The 21370-nt window shown below is 39.6% G+C and overlaps 1 protein-coding gene and 1 pseudogene across 9 annotated transcripts in view; both read left to right on the top strand.

Moving 5' to 3' along the window:
- RALGAPA1 (Ral GTPase activating protein catalytic subunit alpha 1) overlaps positions 1-21370 on the top strand; it is a 297067-nt gene that overhangs the window by 259157 nt on the left and 16540 nt on the right. The window lies entirely within an intron of this gene.
- LOC308258036 (glyceraldehyde-3-phosphate dehydrogenase-like) lies at positions 12996-13994 on the top strand (annotated as a pseudogene). The gene has a single exon. The product of its transcript is annotated as a glyceraldehyde-3-phosphate dehydrogenase-like (transcript).

Raw genomic sequence — 21370 nt, 5'->3', positions numbered from 1 at the left:
AAGATTATATTTCTTCAACCAAAAAATGGTCACTAAGCAATTTTCAATCTTTCATTTATTCACCAATATTTATTGACTACTATATGTGAGGCACTGTGAGAGAAAAGCTAGTGATACAACCAAGTAGCTTACAGTCTGGTTTAGGAGAGAGGAAGACCCCTGTGAATGAAGGAATGGATGGATGAATGAATCAATGATTGAAGTACACTCTGAAGGATCCAACAATAGTGATAATTGCAAAGTAGGATGTAAAGGTGATTTTGTATTAAAGTGTAAGAGGATAGTGAGGAGGAGAAATTAGGAATGCTTTACTGAGGAAGCATGTTCTGCTAAATACCTCAAAGATATTTAGAATTTTGCCATTCTGACAGGGCCAGAGAAGAGCTTTTCAAGGATAGGAAATGGACATGGAGGAATAAAAGTGTGATGTGGTCAAAAAATTCAAGGAGTTCCACAGCAAAGGGAAGAATAGTAGCAGATGAGATCCAAGAAGTAGGTCAAAACCAGATAATGTAGTCAGTCAGAAAGAAAACCAACATAAACTTGGTTTTTCTAATGTTACTTCTAATAATATTAACAGCCAGTGTATACCGTGACAGTTCTGCTTTTATATAATTGTTACCTGTTGAGTAGCAGAATGCAGCTTGAATGTATTTTCTTTCTCTAGTAAATCCTTTCAAAATAAATATGTTAGATTAGTATTTAAATAAAGTCTCTGTTTGGATGATAATTAGTTGTACTGTAATTCCAGGCTAATAATAGCTAGTGTCATTTTTCTTAATGAGACTAAGGAGGTCTCTAAATGGTTGATAAAATTTACACATATTTGCCAATTTAAAAAGACAGTTTGAGATTTTCATTATTCTTAAGTTTCATGAGAGACTCTTCATTCCTGCATAACAATCCTTCTTTTTACTTTTTCATGTAAAGTACTTTTATACATTATTGTGCTTTTATGCACTATTATAATTTTACACATTATGGATAAATGAAGTATTTTTATCTTATTCTGATAGTACATTGGCTTCACAACAAAAATATTAAAGGAAATGAAAGCACTACCACCATTTTTTCTCTTTTGTCAAATCCAGTGTGACAGTATTGTTCACATTTGCCAATCTAGACAGTTGGGTCATATCCTAATGCATGAGAAAGAAGATAGAGAACTCATATTAGGTGATGGGCAAACTGTTCCCTAAAAACAACAAAATTTGAAGTTTCTCTACTTATGTTTTTAGCAACTTCTCACCTATGCTAGAACAGAGGGTTTTTTTTTCTCCTTTAAAACCTTAAGTTGATATTAGTGGTGAGGGTGCATTTGGTATGCTCACATTATTATTCACCACACCTACCACTTAATGTGCAAGTTTTATTCTAGTCATTATTTAAATATAAAAGCGGCAGTAGAATGAGATGCTGTTTGGGGGTTTCAGAGCAAAGAATGAAAAATTGTAAAGCTGAAATTAGTCTTTAACCTTGTTTGACATAGGTATTGCAGTGTTTTTAATCCATATCCATTCTTTTCTTTTTAATAAACATAAGGGCTTTTGCTATTGAATTTTTAATAACTCCATAATGGAATTAAAATTAAGCTACGGGTCACAAATCTCCCCATTTTCTTCTGCTTTTTTTCTCAAACACTAGAACACAGCCTATTTAAATCTTAACTTTTGCTTGCCAAACCACTGTTACCGTCCATCTGTTCTTACCAATTGTAAGGAAGGTTTGGTTTTTAGTGAAGCTTTGCATTTCACATAAGGTATGTGAAGTGAAATTTCACAAGGGACATGATGGATCCTGATTCTTAGTGATAAACCTTTGGGGCCATCAGGGTTGGCATATGGTCCAGTATGATATGAAGGCTTGGGTTCCCTGGCTTCACTTCTTTGGCGTGAAGCTGATAAAACCTGGCTCTTGAGTATTATTTCACTGGACACCAATCATGGGCAGCAGGAACTGCCCATTTAACTCTCTGTGGGAAGGAAGCCCAGAGAGCATTCACAATGGTACCATTGTCGAGTTGCAAACTGCTTTGAACAGCTTGACAGCACTAGGGAGGAGGGGAAGGGGTTGCTTTACTAATTGCTGTTCAGAAAAGAGAAGGAACAAAAATAGCTGTTGCAGAACTGATGTTTCTACATTTACTTCCTCTCTTGATAGGAGTGTTGACTTTTATTTAGCACATACCTACTATCAAGAAGAAAGAAAAAAATACATTTAAGCAACCACTTATAGTAATTCCTTGTTAACGTGTCATTATCGATATTTTCAGCCCACCAGGTTATAGCAGAACAAAACTCAGTTTTGCTTTATGATACTGTTTAACTGAAAAAAATATAGTTTTTAATCTTTATAAAAATTCAAAATAAGGGAAAGTGGGTTAAAACCACCTCAATTTTCATATATCAGGTGAGGTAAAGATGAATTTGGCTTAATTTTCTTTATACTGTGCTATTTAGAATTCCCAAATATCACCTGAATATATATGAGCTATATTAATATAGAAATGTAAATTAATATTATGGGTGACAATTGCAAGTGCTAAAATAATGCACTAAAGATAAACTAGTCAGCAAATCTTAAGGTTAAATACTGGATTTATCATTTAAGTGAGTAACATTTATTTTAGTCATCATGGTTATCTCTTATTTAATTTTATTTTGGATATCTTTCAAAATGTGAGGGTTGTTGTCTTTTTCTGATGCATTGTATGCCATGATATTTCTATAAACACTATTCTTGGCCTATCCACTTTTTTCTGGTCAGTCTAATCATGTAGTTAGTGATTCTGATGCAAAGAAACATGATCTACAATATTTTTAAAATATTAAAGCTTATTTTAGCCCCCAGGATCCTGAACCTTACCGTCTATTTCCAGAGCCGATTCTTTTTTTCGATTGAGCATTAGTTGACTAAATTATATTGTAGTGTTATAATTTATAAAATATGTTCTTTCAAAGGATTAGAGGAAGATATTTTAAGAAAACTTCTTTAATCTATCAAATTTTTAAATGATATTCTCTTGCTAAGTTGAGGGAAAATAAGGTGCACGTTTTGTAAATCTGTAGCAGTCTATAAAATTTACTAGTATTCCATCTCCTCGTGTCCTCTTAAATGATTTTAGTAAATGGGCTCCAGTGCAATATTTCAAAAACAGTAATTCATTGAATGCCCATTCTCCCTTTTACTGCAGAATAGATTATATTTAAGTCAAGATTAATGGGTAGATTTTGATGTTAAAGTCCAGTCTCTAAGCCTATCATTCCCTGGAGGCATATAGTGCATTAGTTTAAGCCAATATACTGTTTATCATAGATTCTATGGCACGGTCTTAAATGACAGTTTGCTGTACTTTGTAACTACTTACCATAATAATAAATCACTTTTTTTGTACTCCTGGTAATTTTAGCATTTAAACAAAACCTTAATTAAGTTAGTGCACATTTAGGTAGAGATAACACGTAAGTAATTGTACACTGTAAAATTTCACTTATTTAGTTATTTTTTTCCTTTTTACAATCTTCTAACGGATCCCAAGTTTAGTATTTAGTTCAAACACATACATGCATTTCCTAAACATTAATGTACTGAAATTTTTGTTCCCAAAAGGAAGAACTGTGTGATTGTTTCTAGTGTCCCCCTCCATTTTTTTTAAACTCTTACTCTAATACTAGTGATTCTGAAGCAGTTCTCTATTGACTATGAAAGTCTCATTATTACTTAATGATAATATTTTCAAGTAGATCTTACCAAGAATCAGAGTCCATAATTTTAATTTCCTTAAATTTGAAATCTTGGTAACTTGCTTTTCTTTTAGATGTTTTGCTTCATACAAATATCATGAAAGTAAAATAGGTACACAAAAAAAAAAATAAAATAAAATAAAAAATAAATAAAAAATAAAATAGGTACAGATATTTAATAATCATGTTAGTGCTTTTTAGAAACCAGTGGTTATTGGATTCAGGAAGGATTTTCAGAACCTTCTAGTAGGTTTAAATTTTTAATCCTATTTATTTAAGATCGATATTTTTAAATGTGTTTACATGAACTTTGGTAAAATTGAGCTTTTATAAACTTTTTACTTAATGTTTTCATTTAGTAATTGACTGATTTATGAGCAATTATATATGGTTCAAATTTTATTCAACTCCAGCTTTCAATAATAGGTCTATCCTCACACTGCCTTAGCACCTGTTATGGATTTTGAGTCATCTGGCTGCCCATGGGACTTAGATAAAGAAGTACCAGGTGTCCTGCCTGTCTCCTAATTGAGACGCAGTGAAAACAATATAGACTTGGCAGTATGGTTAAAAGGATGGCTTAAAGCCCAGCTTTGTCTATTCTGACAAATCACAGCTTTTCCTTCATGGTGTAGATAGTATCAACTACCAAAGAATTTCATTAATATGAGGCATCATAAAAATTATACACAATAATTTGGCATAACTTGTTGCAGACTTTCAGAAGAATTTCTATTAACATAGTACAAATAAACATTATTTATACCAAGATTCATGCTATTTATTTAAGGGACTTTTATTTTTACTGCATATGAACTAGACAGCATGTTTCCTGAGGAAATTAGCTACAATAGGAAATAAATGGAGTATTAATTTATTAAGGGTAGCAGTACAGTTTACTTTCATCTTACAAATGAGTAGTGCACATTAGTCCATGGGATACTTAATTGCCCTGGGTATTTCAGGAAAATTTGCCACTTTACTACTGATGATAGCAGTCAGGAAATCCTTGAGATAGATGTACTTGCAAAATATTTCTACCTATATTCTATGTCTCAATAAAATTCTTATTTTTTCAAAACCCTGTGTAATGATACTGCTTCAGGATGTTTGAAGATATTTCAAGGCCTCTTAGAACTAAAAAAGCCAAATGTAGATTGATTCTTTTCTCATTTTTTTTCTCATCAGGGACTTTTAATATGCTATATATGATATTTTAGTATATAAACATTTTCCAAAAACTGTGAATCTTATAATTTAAGCTAATATTTGCTGTGTTGGCCATTCTTGAGCTAACTAAAATACCTCTTATATATTTTTTCTTTATATAAAACTCAGGTCATTGAGATTGGATGTAGAAAGAGCATTGGACCATTGAATGACCAGGGTTCTAGTCCCAACTTTACCAGTCAGCAGCTTTGTTTTTCTAAGCAAAGCTCTGGCTATATTCTCCATCAAGGCAAGGCTTATTGCTAAACAAACATTTTGCTGATTTTGCTAAGTTTCCTGAAAGTAATGTTGATGGATCATTATTGTATCCTTCCTTTAGTTCAAACTGTCCTAAAGTATTCTCAATAAATGATGCCTGGATACAAACCTTCTCAAGATGGCCTTTTGAAAAACCTAAATATTTAAATTTCTAAGTATTATTTTTCAAGGATATTATTGCCTCTGTTCTTATGGTATCCAGAGGCATTTTGGAGATCTGTTTAAAATTGTTTTGAATTTACCCTCCATTTGAATATTTTTCTGTGGGCCTTTTTATAAAATTGTTTCCCTTTTTTCTATAGATGGCTATTTAAATGAATGGAAATAGTTTAACTAAACTTGTTGCCTCATACCTTTATATCATTTATAAAAAAACTCAAATATTTTTTTAAATTAAAAAATTGTTATGACCAATATGGCAAAATGTTTATTTCAGTCCTCATTGTAGTGAGTTATAATTACTTTCAACATTTATAGATATTTTTTCTTTAGGCAATTATTATACTTGTTTTGAGACGTTATCAGTTTTCTCTTAATATCAGATCTTACCTGTGTGCCTTTTTGACTTTTTTAATATACATTATGCTTTATTCACTTTGTTCTTCCGAAGGTGGTCAGCGACATCAAAGGTATGAGGGACCCAAACTCTTTCTCACAAGATTTAAACTCTCTGTAAACCAATCCTAGGAAAGTCCCAAATATATTTGCCCCAAAGGGGTTTGCCCCCTGGAGAGCAAAATTAGCATTAGAGGAAGGAGGCTGTCTGGATACCAATCTCTTAACCAATGTTATTCATTCATTCTATAATTTATAAATAGTCATTGAGAACTACTGGGCCCTGTGTTAAGTGCTAGAGATATATGTAAAGATAAGAAGACATGGCCTCTGTTCCGTGTCACCAGTCTCCCCACTAGTTTATTAGAAGAACTAGTGGCCTGGTGCACGAAATTTGCACATTAAAAGGGGATTAATTTGAGGAAATAATTTAATATTGCTATTTGCCCTTTCTCTATAATAGAAGTGTCAGAGATGAAAGAAAATTAGTAAAATGTATATGAAAACCTTCCTCCTGTCAGAGTCTGGGGCTCACCACAGGACCCAGAGTCAAGTCCCTGCCACCCACATGCACCTCAAAATCGCCAGACCCGGCTGGCCTCCCATCATTGGGCTAGATCCAGACCAGGCCAGTCCCACCCTTGTTAAGCCCTGCCGGGCAGGGAGCATAGCCCGGTGCCAGGACGGGGATCGTGGCCTGAGGTCCCCCAGCCCAGACCGGGGTGGGGGGCGTGCCTTGAGGTTCCCCATCAAGCCCTGCCAGGTAGGGTACATGGCCTGAGATCCCCTGTCAAGCCCCGCTGAGTGGGGGGGGGCATGGCCTGAGGTTCCCCATCAAGCCCCGCCAGGCGGTGGGGCGCAGCTTCAGGTCCCCCAGCCCAGCACCAGGAGGGGGGTGCAGCCTCAGGTTCCCCGTAAAGCCCCACCAGCAGGGGGGCGCAGCCTCAGGTCCCATGTGAAGCCCTGCTGGGCGGGGGCGCGGCCTGAGTTCCCCTGACCCAGCACTGGGGGTGCACCTTGAGGTCCCCTGTCAAACCCCGCTGGGTGGGGGGCACGGCCTGAGGTCCCCTGTCAAGCCCCACCTGGTGGGGGAACGCAGCCTGAGGTCCCCCCGCCTGGCGCTGGGGCAGGGGGAGCAGCCTGAGGTCCCCTAGCCCAGCACCAGGACAGGAAGCGCACCTTGAGGTCCCTCATCAAGCCCTGCCAAGTTGGGGGCACGGCCTGAGGTCCCCCGACCTGGCGCTGGGGCGGGGGGAGCAGCCTGAGATCCCCTAGCCCAGCACCAGGATGGGAAGCGCATCTTGAGGTCCCCCGTCAAGCCCTGCCAGGTGGGGGGTGTGGCCTGAAGTCCCCTGTCAAGCCCCACCTAGTGGGGGGCAGGGCCTGAGGTCCCCCAGCCTGGCACTGGGGCAGGGGGAGCAGCCTGAGGTCCCCTAGCCCAGCACCAGGACAGGAAGCACACCTTGAGGTCCCTCATCAAGCCCCGCTGGATGGGGGGTGCGGCCTGAATTCCCCTGTCAAGCCCCACCAGGTGTGGGGCGTGGCCTGAGTTCCCCTGACAAGCCCAGCCAGGCAGGGGGAGCGGCGCAGCCTCAGGTCCCCTGGCCTGGTGCTGTGGCGGGGGGTCTCGGCCTGAGGTTCCCTGTCAAGCCCCTCCAGGCGGGGGGTGTGGTCTGAGGTCCCCTGGCCCAGCACCAGGACGGGAAGTGCACCTTGAGGTCCCCTGTCAAGCCCCGCCAGGCAGAGTGTGGCCTCAGGTCGCCTGGCCTGGCACTGGGGCGGGGGGCGCGGCCTGAGGTCCCCTGTCAAGCCCTAGGAGGGCGTAGCCTCAGGTCCCTGCTGATTGCTCATTAAGGCTCCTTACGGGGAACCTGGCCTCAGCTGTGGGTGCAGCCATTTTTGTGATGGAGTGGTGGTCAATTAGCATATTCCCTCTTTATTAGATAGGACAAGCATGAGGAAAGAGGCACATTTTGTGTTTAACAACTGACTGTCAAGAGCAGGGGGAGGCCCCAATTTGTGGCATTCATCAAGTTCTGTGAGGTAAAAACTCCCACCATAACCAATTTCAAGCTACCAGCCATCTTAATTTGTGAATGTTGTTAGTAGTACTCCAAAAAAAATTTTCAGTCAGTAGACAAAACTCTCCCTCTTCTAATAATTACTATTAATAGAATCTTCATACAAAGAAAGGAGATGAAATTCTAAGTGCTAAAACTGCAAAGAAGCCACAGAAATATGAATGTACGGAGTGCTTACTGAATTAGAAATTTCAGAATGGCTCTTAAATCCCTGAGGCTCTGATACTAAGCACAAATCTAAACACTTCATACTTTGCCTTTACTTAAAAAGGAGCCAATATTTTTTTCTTTTTTAGGAAAGAAAACATGCAACTTCAATTTAAGGGAAAATTAGTTAAGCAATGCTGTCTTTGAAGTCTCCTTACAATTACATTTATTTTTCATAATGCCCTTTTGTAAAAAATTATACTTTCTTCTTGTGTACAACATATATACGTGCATATATATGTGCACATATACAAATTTCCATTTCTTTGAGACAAATTACTTTTTATCTTTAAGTTTCTATTTAAATTGCAGTTTACATACAATATATTAGTTTGAGGCATATAGTATCGTGATTAGGTATTCATACACCTTACCCCAATATGTCTTAGTACCTGACACCATACATAGTTATTACAATACTAGGGGCCCAGTACACGAATTCATGCACTTTGAAAGGAACTGTGGGCCATGAGGCTGCAGTAGGCATAGGGGCAGGTCTCAGCCCATCCTCCATGCCCCCTCCCAGCCCCTCTTGCAGCAGCCCCCTGGTCACCTATCTGCCGGCAGCCCCACTCCCACCTGATGGCACCGGCCCCGCTCGCACCTGCTGACCGCGTGGAGCGATTGGGGCCAGTGCCAGCAGTGGGTGCGAGCGGGGCCAGTGCCATCAACTGGTGTGTGCAGCAGCTGCTGCCCTGGTCACCCCACAGGAGCAGGGGGAGGTGGAGAAGCCCTCAGGGGCGATGAGGGCCGGCAGCGCTCGCACCTGCTGATGGTGCCAAGTGATCGGGACCAGCACCAGGTACCAGCAGCGGGTGCAAGTGATGGCTCCGGCACTGGCTGCGGGTGCAAGTAGGGCTGGCGCCAGCAGCAGGTGTGAGTGCTGGGTGGGACCACAGCACACAGGAGCAAAGAATTTTCCGTAACCACCAGAGGCTTGTCCCGATGACAGCAACGAGCGCCCTGCCTTGGTCTGGTGTCCCTGCTCACCTGCTCCACCATCCCGCCACGGCCAATGCCTGCCATGTTCCACATACCCCCCTCTGGTGGTCAGCGCACATCATAGCAACTGGTTGCTCGGTTGTTCGGTCATTCGGTCTATATGCATATTAGCCTTTTATTACATAGGATTATTGACAGTATTCCCTGTGCTGTTCTTTAAATCCCAGTGACTGTTTTTATAACTAAAAGTTTGTACAACTTAATCCCTTCCCCTTTTTCACTCATCCCCCAAACCATTGCCCATTTGGCAATCGTCAATTTATTCTCTGTATCTATAAATTTCTCTATTGTTTATTTATTTTGTTTTTGTTTTTAAGATTCCACATATATGTGAAATCATATGGTATTGTCTTTCTCTGTCTGGCATAATGCCTTCTAGGTCCATTCATGTTGTTGCATATGTCAAGATTTCATTCTTCTTTTTAATATACTTTTATTGATTTCAGACATGAAGGGAGAGGGAGAGAGTTAGGAACATCAATGATGAAAGAATCATTGATCAGCTACCTCTTGCATGACCCCTACTGGGGATCGAGTCTGCAACCCAGTATGTGCCGATGAGAGTTGAACCATGACCTCCTGGTTCATAGGTTAATGTTCAACCACTGAGCAACACCAGCCAGGCTTTCATTCCTTTTTTATGGCTGAATTGTATTCCATTGTATATATGTAACACATCTTCTTTATCCATTCATTATCAATGAACAATTAAGTTGCTTCCATATCTTAGCTATTGTAAGTAATGCTGCAATGAACAGGTGAATGCATATGTCTTTATGAATTAATGTTTTAGATTTCTAAAGATAATTACCCAGAAGTGGAATTCCTGGGTCATATAGTAGTTCTATTTTTAATTTTTGAGGAACCTCCATAATGCTTTCGGTAGTGGTTGCAACCAGTTTACAATCCAACAGTGCATGAGGGTCCCCTTTTCTCCACATCCTCATCAACACTTGTTGTTGGATGATAGGCATTCTGACAGATGTGAGGTGATATCTTATTATGGTTTTAATTTACATTTCCCTGATGATTAGTGGTGTTTTGTTTCTCTTGCCTGAGGAGACTTATCCAAAGAAATATTACTAAAAGTGATGTCAGAGTTTCCTGCCTGTTTTCTTCTTGAAGTTTTATGGTTTCAATTCTTCCATCTAAGACTTTCATTCATTTTTAGTTCATTTGCATAAATGGTGTAAGAAAGTGATGCAGTTTTATTTTTGGCATGTATCTATCTGTCCATTTTCCCAACACCATTTATTGAAGAGACTGTCTTTATGCCATTGTGTATTCTTGCCCTCTTTGTCACAGATTAATTGACCATATATATATAGGCACGGGTTTATTTAGGATTCTTCAGTATCATGCCGTTTTAACTGTCTGGGGTCTTTTGTGGTTCTGTATAAATTAATTGTTTTAGCTCTGTGAAAAAGGCCACTGGTATTTTCATATGGATTGCACTGAGTCTGTAGATTGCTTTTGAGTAGTATGAACGTTTTAACAATGTTAATTCTTTCTGTTCATGATCATAGAATAGCCTTCCATTTATTTGTATCTTCTTCAGTTTTATTCTTCAATGTCTTATAATATTCCAAGTACAGGTCTTTTAAATCCTTGGTTAAATTTATTACTAGGTGGGTTTTGGGGGGGGAGGGGGGCGCGGAATATTTTTATGTTATTGTAAATGGGATTTTTTTGTTTTTGTTTTTGTTTTTAGTTCTCTTTTCTGATAGTTACTATTGGTGTATAAAAATGCAACTAGCCCTAACCGGTTTGGCTCAGTGGATAGAGCATTGGCCTGCGGACTGAAAGGTCCCAGGTTCGGTTCCGGTCAAGGGCATGTACCTTGGTTGCGGGCACACCCCCCAGTGGGGGGTATGCAGGAGGCAGCTGATCGATGTTTCTGGCTCTCTATTCCTCTCCCTTCCTCTCTGTAAAAAAAATCAATAAAATATATTTTTTTTAAAAATGCAACTAATTTCTGGATATTTATTTTGCATACTACTACTTTACTGAATTTATTTATAAGATCCAGTAGTTTTTTTGGTTGTAATCTTTAGGGTTCTGTATATACAGTATCATGTCATCTGCAAATACTGACAGTTTTACTTCTTTTCCAATTTGGATGCCTTTTATTTATTTTTCTTGTCTGCTTGCTGTGGCTAGGACTTCCAGTACTATGTTGAATAAAAGTGGTGAAAGTGGACATCCTTGTCTTGACCCTGATCTTAAGGAAAACACTTAGCTTTTCCCTGGTGAGTATGATGTTAGGTATGGGTTTGTCATATGTGGCCCCTATTATGTGAGGTATACTAGTTTATATTCCTGTATTCCCACCTTGCTGAGAGTTTTTATCGTAAGTGGATGCTGGATTTCTGGCTCTATTGATATGATCATATAATTTTTAGTCTTTATTTTATTTATGTGATATGTCACATTAATTTTGACTTGCAGATATTGAAGCAACCTTGCATCCCAGGAATAAATTCCACTTGATCATGATGTATTATTTTTTTAATGTATTGCTGAATTCAGTTTGCTAATATTTTTTTGAAGGTTTTTGCATCTATATACATCAGAGATATTAGCCTATAATTCTTTTTGTACTGCCTGTCTAGTTTTGGGATCAGGATAATGCTGACCTCATACTAGTAAAATGAGCATGGTAGCCTTCCATTTTTTTGAATTTTTTGGAATAGTTTAAGAAGGATAGTTATTCATTCTTTTTTTAGTATTTTGTAAAATACATCTGTGAAGCCATCCAGTCCAGGACTTTTATTTGTTGGGAGTTTTTTGACTACTGGTTTGATTCCTTTGTAGTAATTGATCTGTTCAGATTTTTTGTTTCTTCTTGATTCAGTCTTGGAAGAATGTATGTTTCTAGGAATTTATCCATTTCTTCCACATTGTCCAATATTTTGTCATATTATTGTTCATAGTATCTGTATATATAAAAGGCTAATATGCAAAGTGTCCCCTTGGGAGTACAACCTGGAGAATAGTTCAGTCGCTTGCTATGACATGTGCTGACCACCCAGGGACAGTGCGGAATGTGGTGGGTGACCAGCAGCAGCAGCGTGGCACTGAGGGAAGGAGGAGGCGGGGAGGCAGGAGAACTGCACGGTGGCGGGGGCGCAAGAAGTGAGGGAAGGGGGAGGCGGGGAACCTGATCAGCCCTGATGGCCAACCAGGCCTAGAGACCCTACCCATGTACAATTTCGTACACTGGGCCTCTAGTTTTCTTATAATCCTTTGTATTTCTGTCAATTGTCACTTCTCTTTTATTTCTGATTTATTTGGACCCTCTCTTTTTTCTTGATGAGTCTGGTTAAAGGTTTATCATTTTTTTAAATCTTTTTGAATGAACCTGCTCTTGGTTTGATTGATCTTTTTTGTTTTATTTTTTAGAGTCTGTTTCATTTATTTCCACTCGGATCTTTATTACTTCCTCCCTTCTACTCACTTTGGGCTTGCTTTGTTTTTCTTTTACTAATTCCTTTAGGTATAACTTAGACTATTTATTTGAGATTTTTTTCTTTTGTTTCTGAGGTAGGCCTGTACTGCTATAAATTTCCCTCTTATAAATGCTTTGACTGTGCCCCATAGATTTTCAGTCATTGAGTTTTCACTTTCATTTGTCTCAAAGATAATTTGATTTGTTCCTCGATCTCATTGTTAACTTATTCGTTGTTTAATAGCATGTTATTTAGCCTCCACCAATGGTATTCTGCTTTCATACCATTGTGGTCCAAAAGGATGCTTGATATAATTTTGGTCTTTTTAAAGTTATTAAGACTTGTTTTGTGGCCTATCCTGGAAAATGTTCCAGGTGCACTTGAAAAGAATGTATAGGCTCTCTGCTCCTCCTGTTCCTGAGACAGCCTCTCCTCCTGCGCTGTGCCAGCAGCCACAACCCTGAGACACGATGGTGAAGGTCAGAGTGAACGGATTTGGCTGCATTGGTCGCCTGGTCACCAGGGCTGCTTTTAACTCTTGCAAAGTGGATATTGTCACCATCAGTGACCCCTTCATTGACCTCAACTACATGGTCTACATGTTCCAGTATGATTCTACTCATGACAAGTTCAAAGGCACAGTCAAGGCTGAGAACGGGAAGCTTGTCATCAATGGAAAGTCCATCTCCATCTTCCAGGAGTGAGATCCTGCCAACATCAAATGGGGTGATGCTGGTGCTGAGTATGTTGTGGAGTCCACCGGTGTCTTCACTGCCAAGGAGAAGGCTGGGCTCACTTGAAGGGCGGAGCCAAGAGGGTCATCATCTCTGCCCCTTCTGCGGATACCCCCATTTTTGTGATGGGTGTGAACCATGACAAGTATGACAACTCCCTCAAGATTGTCAGCAATGCCTCCTGCACCACCAACTGCTTGGACCCCCTGGCCAAGGTCATCCATGACAACTTCGGCATCGTGGAGGATCTCATGACCACAGTCCATGCCATCACCGCCACCCAGAAGACCGTGGATGGCCTCTCTGGGAAGCTGTGGCGTGATGGCCGAGGGGCTGCCCAGAACATCATCCCTGCTTCCACTGGCACTGCCAAGGCTGTGGGCAAGTCATCCCTGAGCTGAATGGGAAGCTCACTGGCATGGCCTTCCGTGTCCCCACCCCCAATGTGTCGGTTGTGGATCTGACCTGCTGCCTGGAGAAAGCTGCCAAATATGATGATATCAAGAAGGTAGTGAAGCAGGCATCAGAGGGCCCCCTCAAGGGCATCCTGGGCTATACTGAGGACCAGGTTGTCTCCTGCGACTTTAACAGTGATACCCACTCCTCCACCTTTGATGCTGGGGCTGGCATTGCCCTCAGTGACCACTTAGTCAAGCTCGTTTCCTGGTATGACAATGAATTTGGCTACAGCAGCAGGTGGTAGACCTTATGGTCCACATGGCCTCCAAGGAGTAAGAGCCCCCTGGACCACCAGCCCCAGCAAGAGGAAGAGAGGCCCTCCACTGCTGGGGAGTCCTTGCCCCAGATCAGTCCCCCGACACACTGAGAATCTCCTGGCCACCGTTTTCATCCCAGACCCCCTAAAGAAGGGGAGGGGCGTAGGGAGCCCTACTTTGTCATGCACCATCAATGAAGTTCACTGTACCCAGAAAAAAAAAAAAGAATGTATATATTCTACTGCTTATGGGTGCAATCTTCTAAAAATTATCAATTACTAGTAAATCTATCTGGCCTAATATGTCACTTAAGGTCATTGTTTCTTTGCTGAGTTTTGGTCTGTATGATCTATCCATTGATGTAAATTGGGTATTAAAGTCACTTAACATGACTGTATTACTGTCAGTCTTTCCCTTTATGTCCATCAATATTTGCTTTATATATTTAGGTGAGTCTTTTATGAGAGATATGTCTTCTTGTGGATTGGTCCCTTTATCATTATTAAATGTCCTTCTTTGTCTTTTGTTACAGCCCTCGTTTTAAAGTCTGTTTTATCTGATATACGTATTGCTACCCACTGTTGGTTGGTTGGTTGGTTGTTTTGTTTTCATTTTCATGAAATACCTTTTCCTATCCCTTTTCTGTCAGTCGGTATGTGTGGCTTTTGATCTGAAGTGTGTCTCTTTTACGCAGCATATGAACGAGTCTTGTTTTTTTATTCACTCAGCACCTTATGTCTTTTGATTGTAGCATTTAGTCCATTTACAGTTAAGGTAATTATTGATAGTATGTGGTTATTACCATTTTATTAATTGTTTTCTGGTTGTTTTTGAAATTCTCTGTTTCTTATTCTCGTTATCTCTTCTCCTGTATATTGATGCGTTTCTATAGTGTTGTGTTTGGATTCCTTTCTCCTTATTTCTTGTATACATCTTGTAGATTTTTGGTTTGTGGTTACCATGTACTTCATATATACCAAGCTATGTGTATAGCGGCCTGTTTTAGATTGATGGTTGCTTCTTAAGTTCAAATCCATTCTAAAATCACTACCATTTTTACTCACCCTCTCCATATTTGTTTTTGTCATTAGTTTTTACTTCTTTCGTGTGTGTGTGTGTGTGTGTGTGTGTGTGTGTGTATTCCTTAATTTATTATTGTAGTTATTCATGATTTTTCTATTTTAACCTTTATAGAGCTTTAGTGTTGGTTGATCCATTGCTTTTTCTAAGTGTTTGCCTATGTCAGTGAGAATTTTTTCCCTTTATTATTCATGCATTTGATTTTTTTTTCTACTTAAAGTCCTTGTAACATACATTATAATAACTGGTTTAGTGGTGAACTCCTCTCACTTTTTTTTTGGGGGGGGGGGAGGGGGACCAGGGAAACTATCATTTCTTTAATTCTAAATTATTGCCTTGCTGGGTAGAGTAATATTTATTGTAGGTTTTTGCTTTTCATCACTTTTGAATATTTCATGCCAATCCCTTCTAGCCTGCAAAACTTCTGTTGCGAAATCAGCTGACAATCTTATGAAAGTTCCCTTGTAAATAACTACTTTTCTCTTTCTACTTTTAAGATTCTCTCTTTGTTTTTAACTTACACATTTTAATTATGATGTGTCTTGCTGTGGATCTCTTTGGGTTCATCTTTGTTTGGGACTCTGCACTTCCTGGAATTATATGTCTGTTTCCTTCACCTTGTTAGGGAAGTTTTTAGACATTATTTCTTTGTATAGGTTCTCAATCCCTTCTTCTCTCTCTTTTCCTTCTGGTACAACTATAATGAGAATGATGTTATGTTTTATATTATCCCAGAGGTCCCCTCAAAAATATTCTCTCTCTCTCTCTCTCTCTCTCTCTCTCTCTCTCTCTCTCTCTCTCTCTCTCGTTCCAGTTGGTGTTTTCCACTGTCTTATTTTCAAGTCGCTTATTCAGTCCTCTCCTTCATCTAATCTGCTGTTGATTCCCTCTAATGTAGTCTTCATCTCAGTTATTCTCATTTCTGAGTAGTTTTTTATGGTTTCTATCTGTTTGTTTAGGCTCTCACTGAATTCATCTATTCTTCCTCTAAGTTCATTGAGCATCCTTATATCCAGTGTTTTTTGTGTTTTTTGTTTTTTTTAATATATTTTATTGATTTCTTTACAGAGAGGAAGGGAGAGGAATAGGGAGTTAGAAACATCGATGAGAGAGAAACATCAATCAGCTGCCTCCTGCACACCTCCTACTGGGGATGTGCCCGCAACCAAGGTACATGCCCTTGATTGGAATCGAACCTGGGACCCTTCAGCCTGCAGGCTGACGCTCTATCCACTGAGCCAAACCGGTTAGGGCTATCCAGTGTTTTGAACTCTGTATCTGGTAGATTGCTTGTTTCCATTTCATTCAGTTCTTCCTCTGGAGTTTTGTCCTGTTTTTTCACTTTGGATATGTTTCTTTGCCTCCTCATTTTGACTAACTACCTGTGTTTGTGTTAGGTAGATCTGTTACATCTCCCTGTTTCAGCAGTGGCCTTAATGTTGTAGTTATACTCTGAGACCCAGTGGTACAGTCTTCCTGTTCACCTGAGCCGGATGCTCCAGCAGGGTCCCTTGTGTGGGTTGTGGGTTTCCTCCTCTTGTTGAGACTTGATTGCTGTTAACATATCAGTAGTTGGGCCCTAGCTGGTTTGGCTCAGTGGATAGAGCATCAGCCTGCAGACTGAAGGGTCTCGGGTTCGATTCCAGCCAAGGGCACATGCCTGGGTTGCAGGCTCTATCCCCAGTAGGGGATGTGCAGGAGGCAGCCGATCAATGATTCTCTCTCATCATTGATGTTTCTATCTCTCTCTCCCTTCCTCTCTGAAATCAATAAAGAAATATATTAAAAAAACAACAACATATCAGTAGTTGGGATTGACCCTCAGTCTGACAGGCTGTGAGAGCTGACTGTGGCTACAGTGGACAAGCTGTTGTATGGGGGCTGACCCCACAGAGCAGGAGTTGCTTTAGTGGTGCTCAGGTGCCATCAAGCCTGCCCTTTGGGTATGTTGTTTGTGGAGCTGTTTGTGTGGTGCTCTCTTGTGGTCTGAATGTATCCACTAATTCTGTTGGTTCCGGAGACTCTTGGGAAGGGCTCCGGTTCAGGCCAAGATCAGCTGACATTTGTGCCCAGCTAGAGTGTTGGGTGGAGGGTGGAGTCTCAGGTAATCTCACCTTGGTGGAACCAACAGCGTTAGCCGGGTTAATAAAGAGCTCAGATTTGGCACCCACCTGCTTCTCACGGCTGGTCTGGAGAGGGTTCAACAAAGGAGCAATGGTGTCTGCCAGCATTTCATCCCTAGAAAGAGCCTCCCTGATCCCTGCCCCTCTAGCCCTCACACTGGAGCCCAGAGCAAGTGAATCTGAGACATCAAGTCCTTGCGTGGCTCCTTAAGGGGAACACCTGGGACTCCAGCAGCCCTTCATCTTACTCATCACAATCCTTCAAAGCCAAATGTCATGGGGACTCCTCTTTTCAGCACTGGTGCACTGGGCTGGGGAGCCAGGTATAGGGCTGGGACCCCTCACTTCTGAGGTGGAACCTCTGCATCCAAGATAGACATTCTGCTTCTTAATAATATGGGACCTGCCCTTTATTTGTCTCCACCCCTCTAGTGTCATCCTGGCTACTTCTTTATAATTCTTGGTTATTGGACTTTTAATTATCTAGGTGGTTCTCGTTTATGGTTGTTCTATAATTTAGTTGTAATTTAAATGTGGTCTTGGGAGCTAAATGTTTGTACAACCTAATTGGCATGCCATGGAAGTAGTGATCACAAAACTGAAAGTTTTGCCTTTTCTGACAGTAAAAGCAGTTCAAAATTACATTCTATTATTTTTTTAAATATTGTTATTGACTTCAGAGAGGAAGGGAGAGGGAGAGTTAGATAGAAATATCAATGATGAGAGAGAATCATTGATCAGCTGCCTCCTGCATGCCCCCTGCTGGGGATCAAGCCCGCAATCTGTTCATGTACCCTTGACCAGAATTGAACCCTGGACCTTCTGGTCCGCAGGCCGACGCTCTCTCCACTTAGCCAAACCAGCTAGGACTTACATTATCCAGTGGTCGGCAAACTCATTAGTCAGCAGAGCCAAATATCAACAGTACAACGATTGAAATTTCTTTTGAGAGCCAAATTTTTTAAACTTAAACTTCTTCTAATGCCACTTCTTCAAAATAGACTCGCCCAGGCCATGGTATTTTGTGGAAGAGCCACACTCAAGGGGCCAAAGAGCTGCATGTGGCTCGCGAGCCGCGGTTTGCCGACCACTGCATTATACTATTAAGAAATTTATTGTGGAGCATGAAAGTTTGTTGCTTCTTTAAAACCAGATCTACCTTTTACTTATTTTTATAGAGATTAGTAAATTTGAAAATTGTGATACTACTTAACCTTCTATTATACCTTTTTCATATTGTCTTTTTTCATGAGAAATCAGTTTCATTTCATCCAAATAAGTCCCTCTATATATACTACAAACAAATATTAGCAAAGAGTTCTTGCACATCAATACAGATGTTTCTTAAACTGGCATTGAAAATTGTCCTCCTGGAGACAGCACCTGCTATTTACAAAGGCTTGACCCAAAGGTCAAAATAAACTATTTTTATCACAGATGTCGTGGGACTTTTGGGTTACCCTGCATTTATATCCTTTATCTTTGACATCCCATGTGACATAAATAAGAGCAGGTGGTGGTATCCCCATTTAACATACAAGTAAACTGTGGCACAGAAGATTCATATCGTACCTCTTTCCAGGACTGGGCTGAAATTGAACCCCACTTTCTTGACAGCTGGTCTCAACACAGTGACAGGGGACCACAAATAATTCCATACAGAAGTTTAAAATCAATAGGAATTACTTAAAATGAATAATAATGTTAACTTAATATTATGAAGTACAGATCAGGTTTAAATTATTTGTACTATAGAAAATATTTGGTTGGCTCTTTTTATTATTTTTAGAATAGCAATATTCCTCCCCCCTTTCCTGCTTTTGCAGAAAGTAGAAGGAAGGATTAGTGGATAATTGTAGTGCTGTGATTGCAGCACCTGTGTGTTATTTCTTTTGATTGGCTAGTTTTGTATTAAAGATTCCTACCAGCTAAAAGTCTCCCTCATCAAACAGCTTTTATTAGCTAGTTTGGCTTGGGTGATTTTAAATTTACAATAAAAACCTTAATTCAGCTTAGACTTGTACTTTAAATTTTGCTCTAAATTTGTTAGTTTACCATTATCTTTTTATCACCTCACCCATTTCAGTTTTTTTAATTTCAGTGCCAGTAGCAACATGCACTCACAGAAGGAATATAGCTTGAGCTATCCTGTTCTTGCTAGCCCTCAAGTTTGTGTATGCCACTTAATTTATAGTTACTGATAACTCTTTCCTAGAGAGCTGCCTTTTAAGGAATACATGTCTAACTTTGTCTAATCTATTACAGGAGAAATAGGAGTTAACCGCTTTGGATTATGATTACCAATGCAGATGCTAACAGCACTGTTTGGAACTTTATCTTATCGCAGTCACAAAAAGCACCTTGTTTGTGGACTTAGGACTGTGTTTAAGTACTCAGGGTTTGTTAAATCTCCTGAATATTATGTTTTCTGAAGTAAATAGAGGAAAAGACTTAAATACTATAGAATGGGTTGGTTTTACTTATTTGGCCACATCAAACTTTGAAAATTATAAAAAAATGTTTAGAAGGTGAGTTACTATAGGTAGACTCTAATTATTTGCTAAGCAAACAGTGTTTTCTGAAGATAATTCCTCAAAAAGAAAACTTCAGACATTAGACTGCCTAATTTAAATTCAGTCACTAATGATTGTTTCACTTTTTTTTTTCTTTTTAATACTCACCCAAGATATTTTTCCATTGGTTTTTAGAGAGAGTGGAAAAGACAGGGAAAGACAGAGAGAAATATCGATGTGAGAGAAACACATCGATTGGTGGCTTCCTGCACGAGCCCCAACCAGGGCCTGGGTTGGGGAAGAGCCTGCAACCGAGGTGTGTGCCCTTGACCGGAATTGAAAGCGGGACTCTTTGGTCCGCAGGTTCTCTGTTCACTGAGCCAAACCAGCAAGGTTTGATTGTTTCACTCTTTAAAAATCATTTTAGAAAGCATCATTTTCACTAATGAAGATGTTCTGTAATTTTATTAAATACATCCTGTGTTTTTATATAAATGAATATATTGTATCTGGATCATTTTAGCTTGTATAGTTTTATATCTCCTTTTTTTGTATAGTGAAGTATAATTATACTCCAAAATGTATTTTACCTAGGTAGTCATGTCTTGCTTTTATAAATTTTACTACATTGGAAATATCCTCATGCTTTAGAAATATTAACATTTGCTTTATTTCTGCTTAATTTTTGTGTAAACTCTAAATATAATAAGATAAAGTGAAATATTTCGTTTATAAGCCCTCTGAAAGTAGAGCATTTTAAAAGCAGGTAGGTGTCTCCACCCTACTTTTCATGAAGCATTTTACCCATTCAAGCAGACTTTTAAAAACAGCTTGTTTTGATAGCAAACTGTTCTCCTGTGGGCCTTCAGCCTTTGCTTCCTGGCAGCACCTTTGGTGCGAAAAGAGAGTGATCAATTGGGAGACTATCAGTGCCAGCATGCATAGAGTGATAAGTTAACACACCACTGGGAATTTCTAGGGCCCACCAAGATACTTCACTTCTAATGTGCTAACAAGCTCATTTTTCTACCTCTTGCCTCTTCAGTTATTTTTTTTCTCAGAAGAGCTTAGAAGTTGAGTGCATCAGGCATAATGAAAAGCTCTGTAGGAGGGAGAAGCAATAACCCCATTTTTCCCTTTTCAGCCAAATAGAAAATTAGTTTCTGGTAATACACAAAGGCCAGTATTTTTTGTACAAGGGGCACTGCTGTGAATCAAAGGACTCTATTAACTGCAGAAAATTCAGCAGCTGTGAATCTCCCCCAATGAAAAAAGTACTTTCCAACAAGTTGTGAGATATGTGGTATTATTTAGATTGAACCATCAGTTTCATCCTTTTCCATTTATAACCATATACCTTCTTTTAAAAGTGTGCTATATTTCTTTTCTATGTTAACACTCAAAAATGTCTATATGGTCCTTCCTCAAAATTCTTACCACTGATCATTTTAATAATCTTGTCCTGTTGCTACTCATTTCAGAAGTAAAATTCTTTTGAAGTTCAACCTCAGTGTGCAGAATTGAAAATAATGGATGGCATGGAATTGGAATTCATATTATTTCAGTGCATAAAATAAATTTTAATACAAGGAGAAAGTACTCAAGCCATTTAGAGGGCAAAGGATATCACAGTCTAAGTCAAGGACCTATTGATATAGGCTTACCTTTACTCTTATGCT

The sequence above is a fragment of the Plecotus auritus genome (assembly GCF_963455305.1).
Source record: "Plecotus auritus genome assembly, chromosome: 1".
Lineage (NCBI taxonomy): Eukaryota > Metazoa > Chordata > Mammalia > Chiroptera > Vespertilionidae > Plecotus > Plecotus auritus.
The sequence above is the reverse complement of the archived record's forward strand: the minus strand, read 5'-3'. Positions and strand labels throughout refer to the sequence as shown.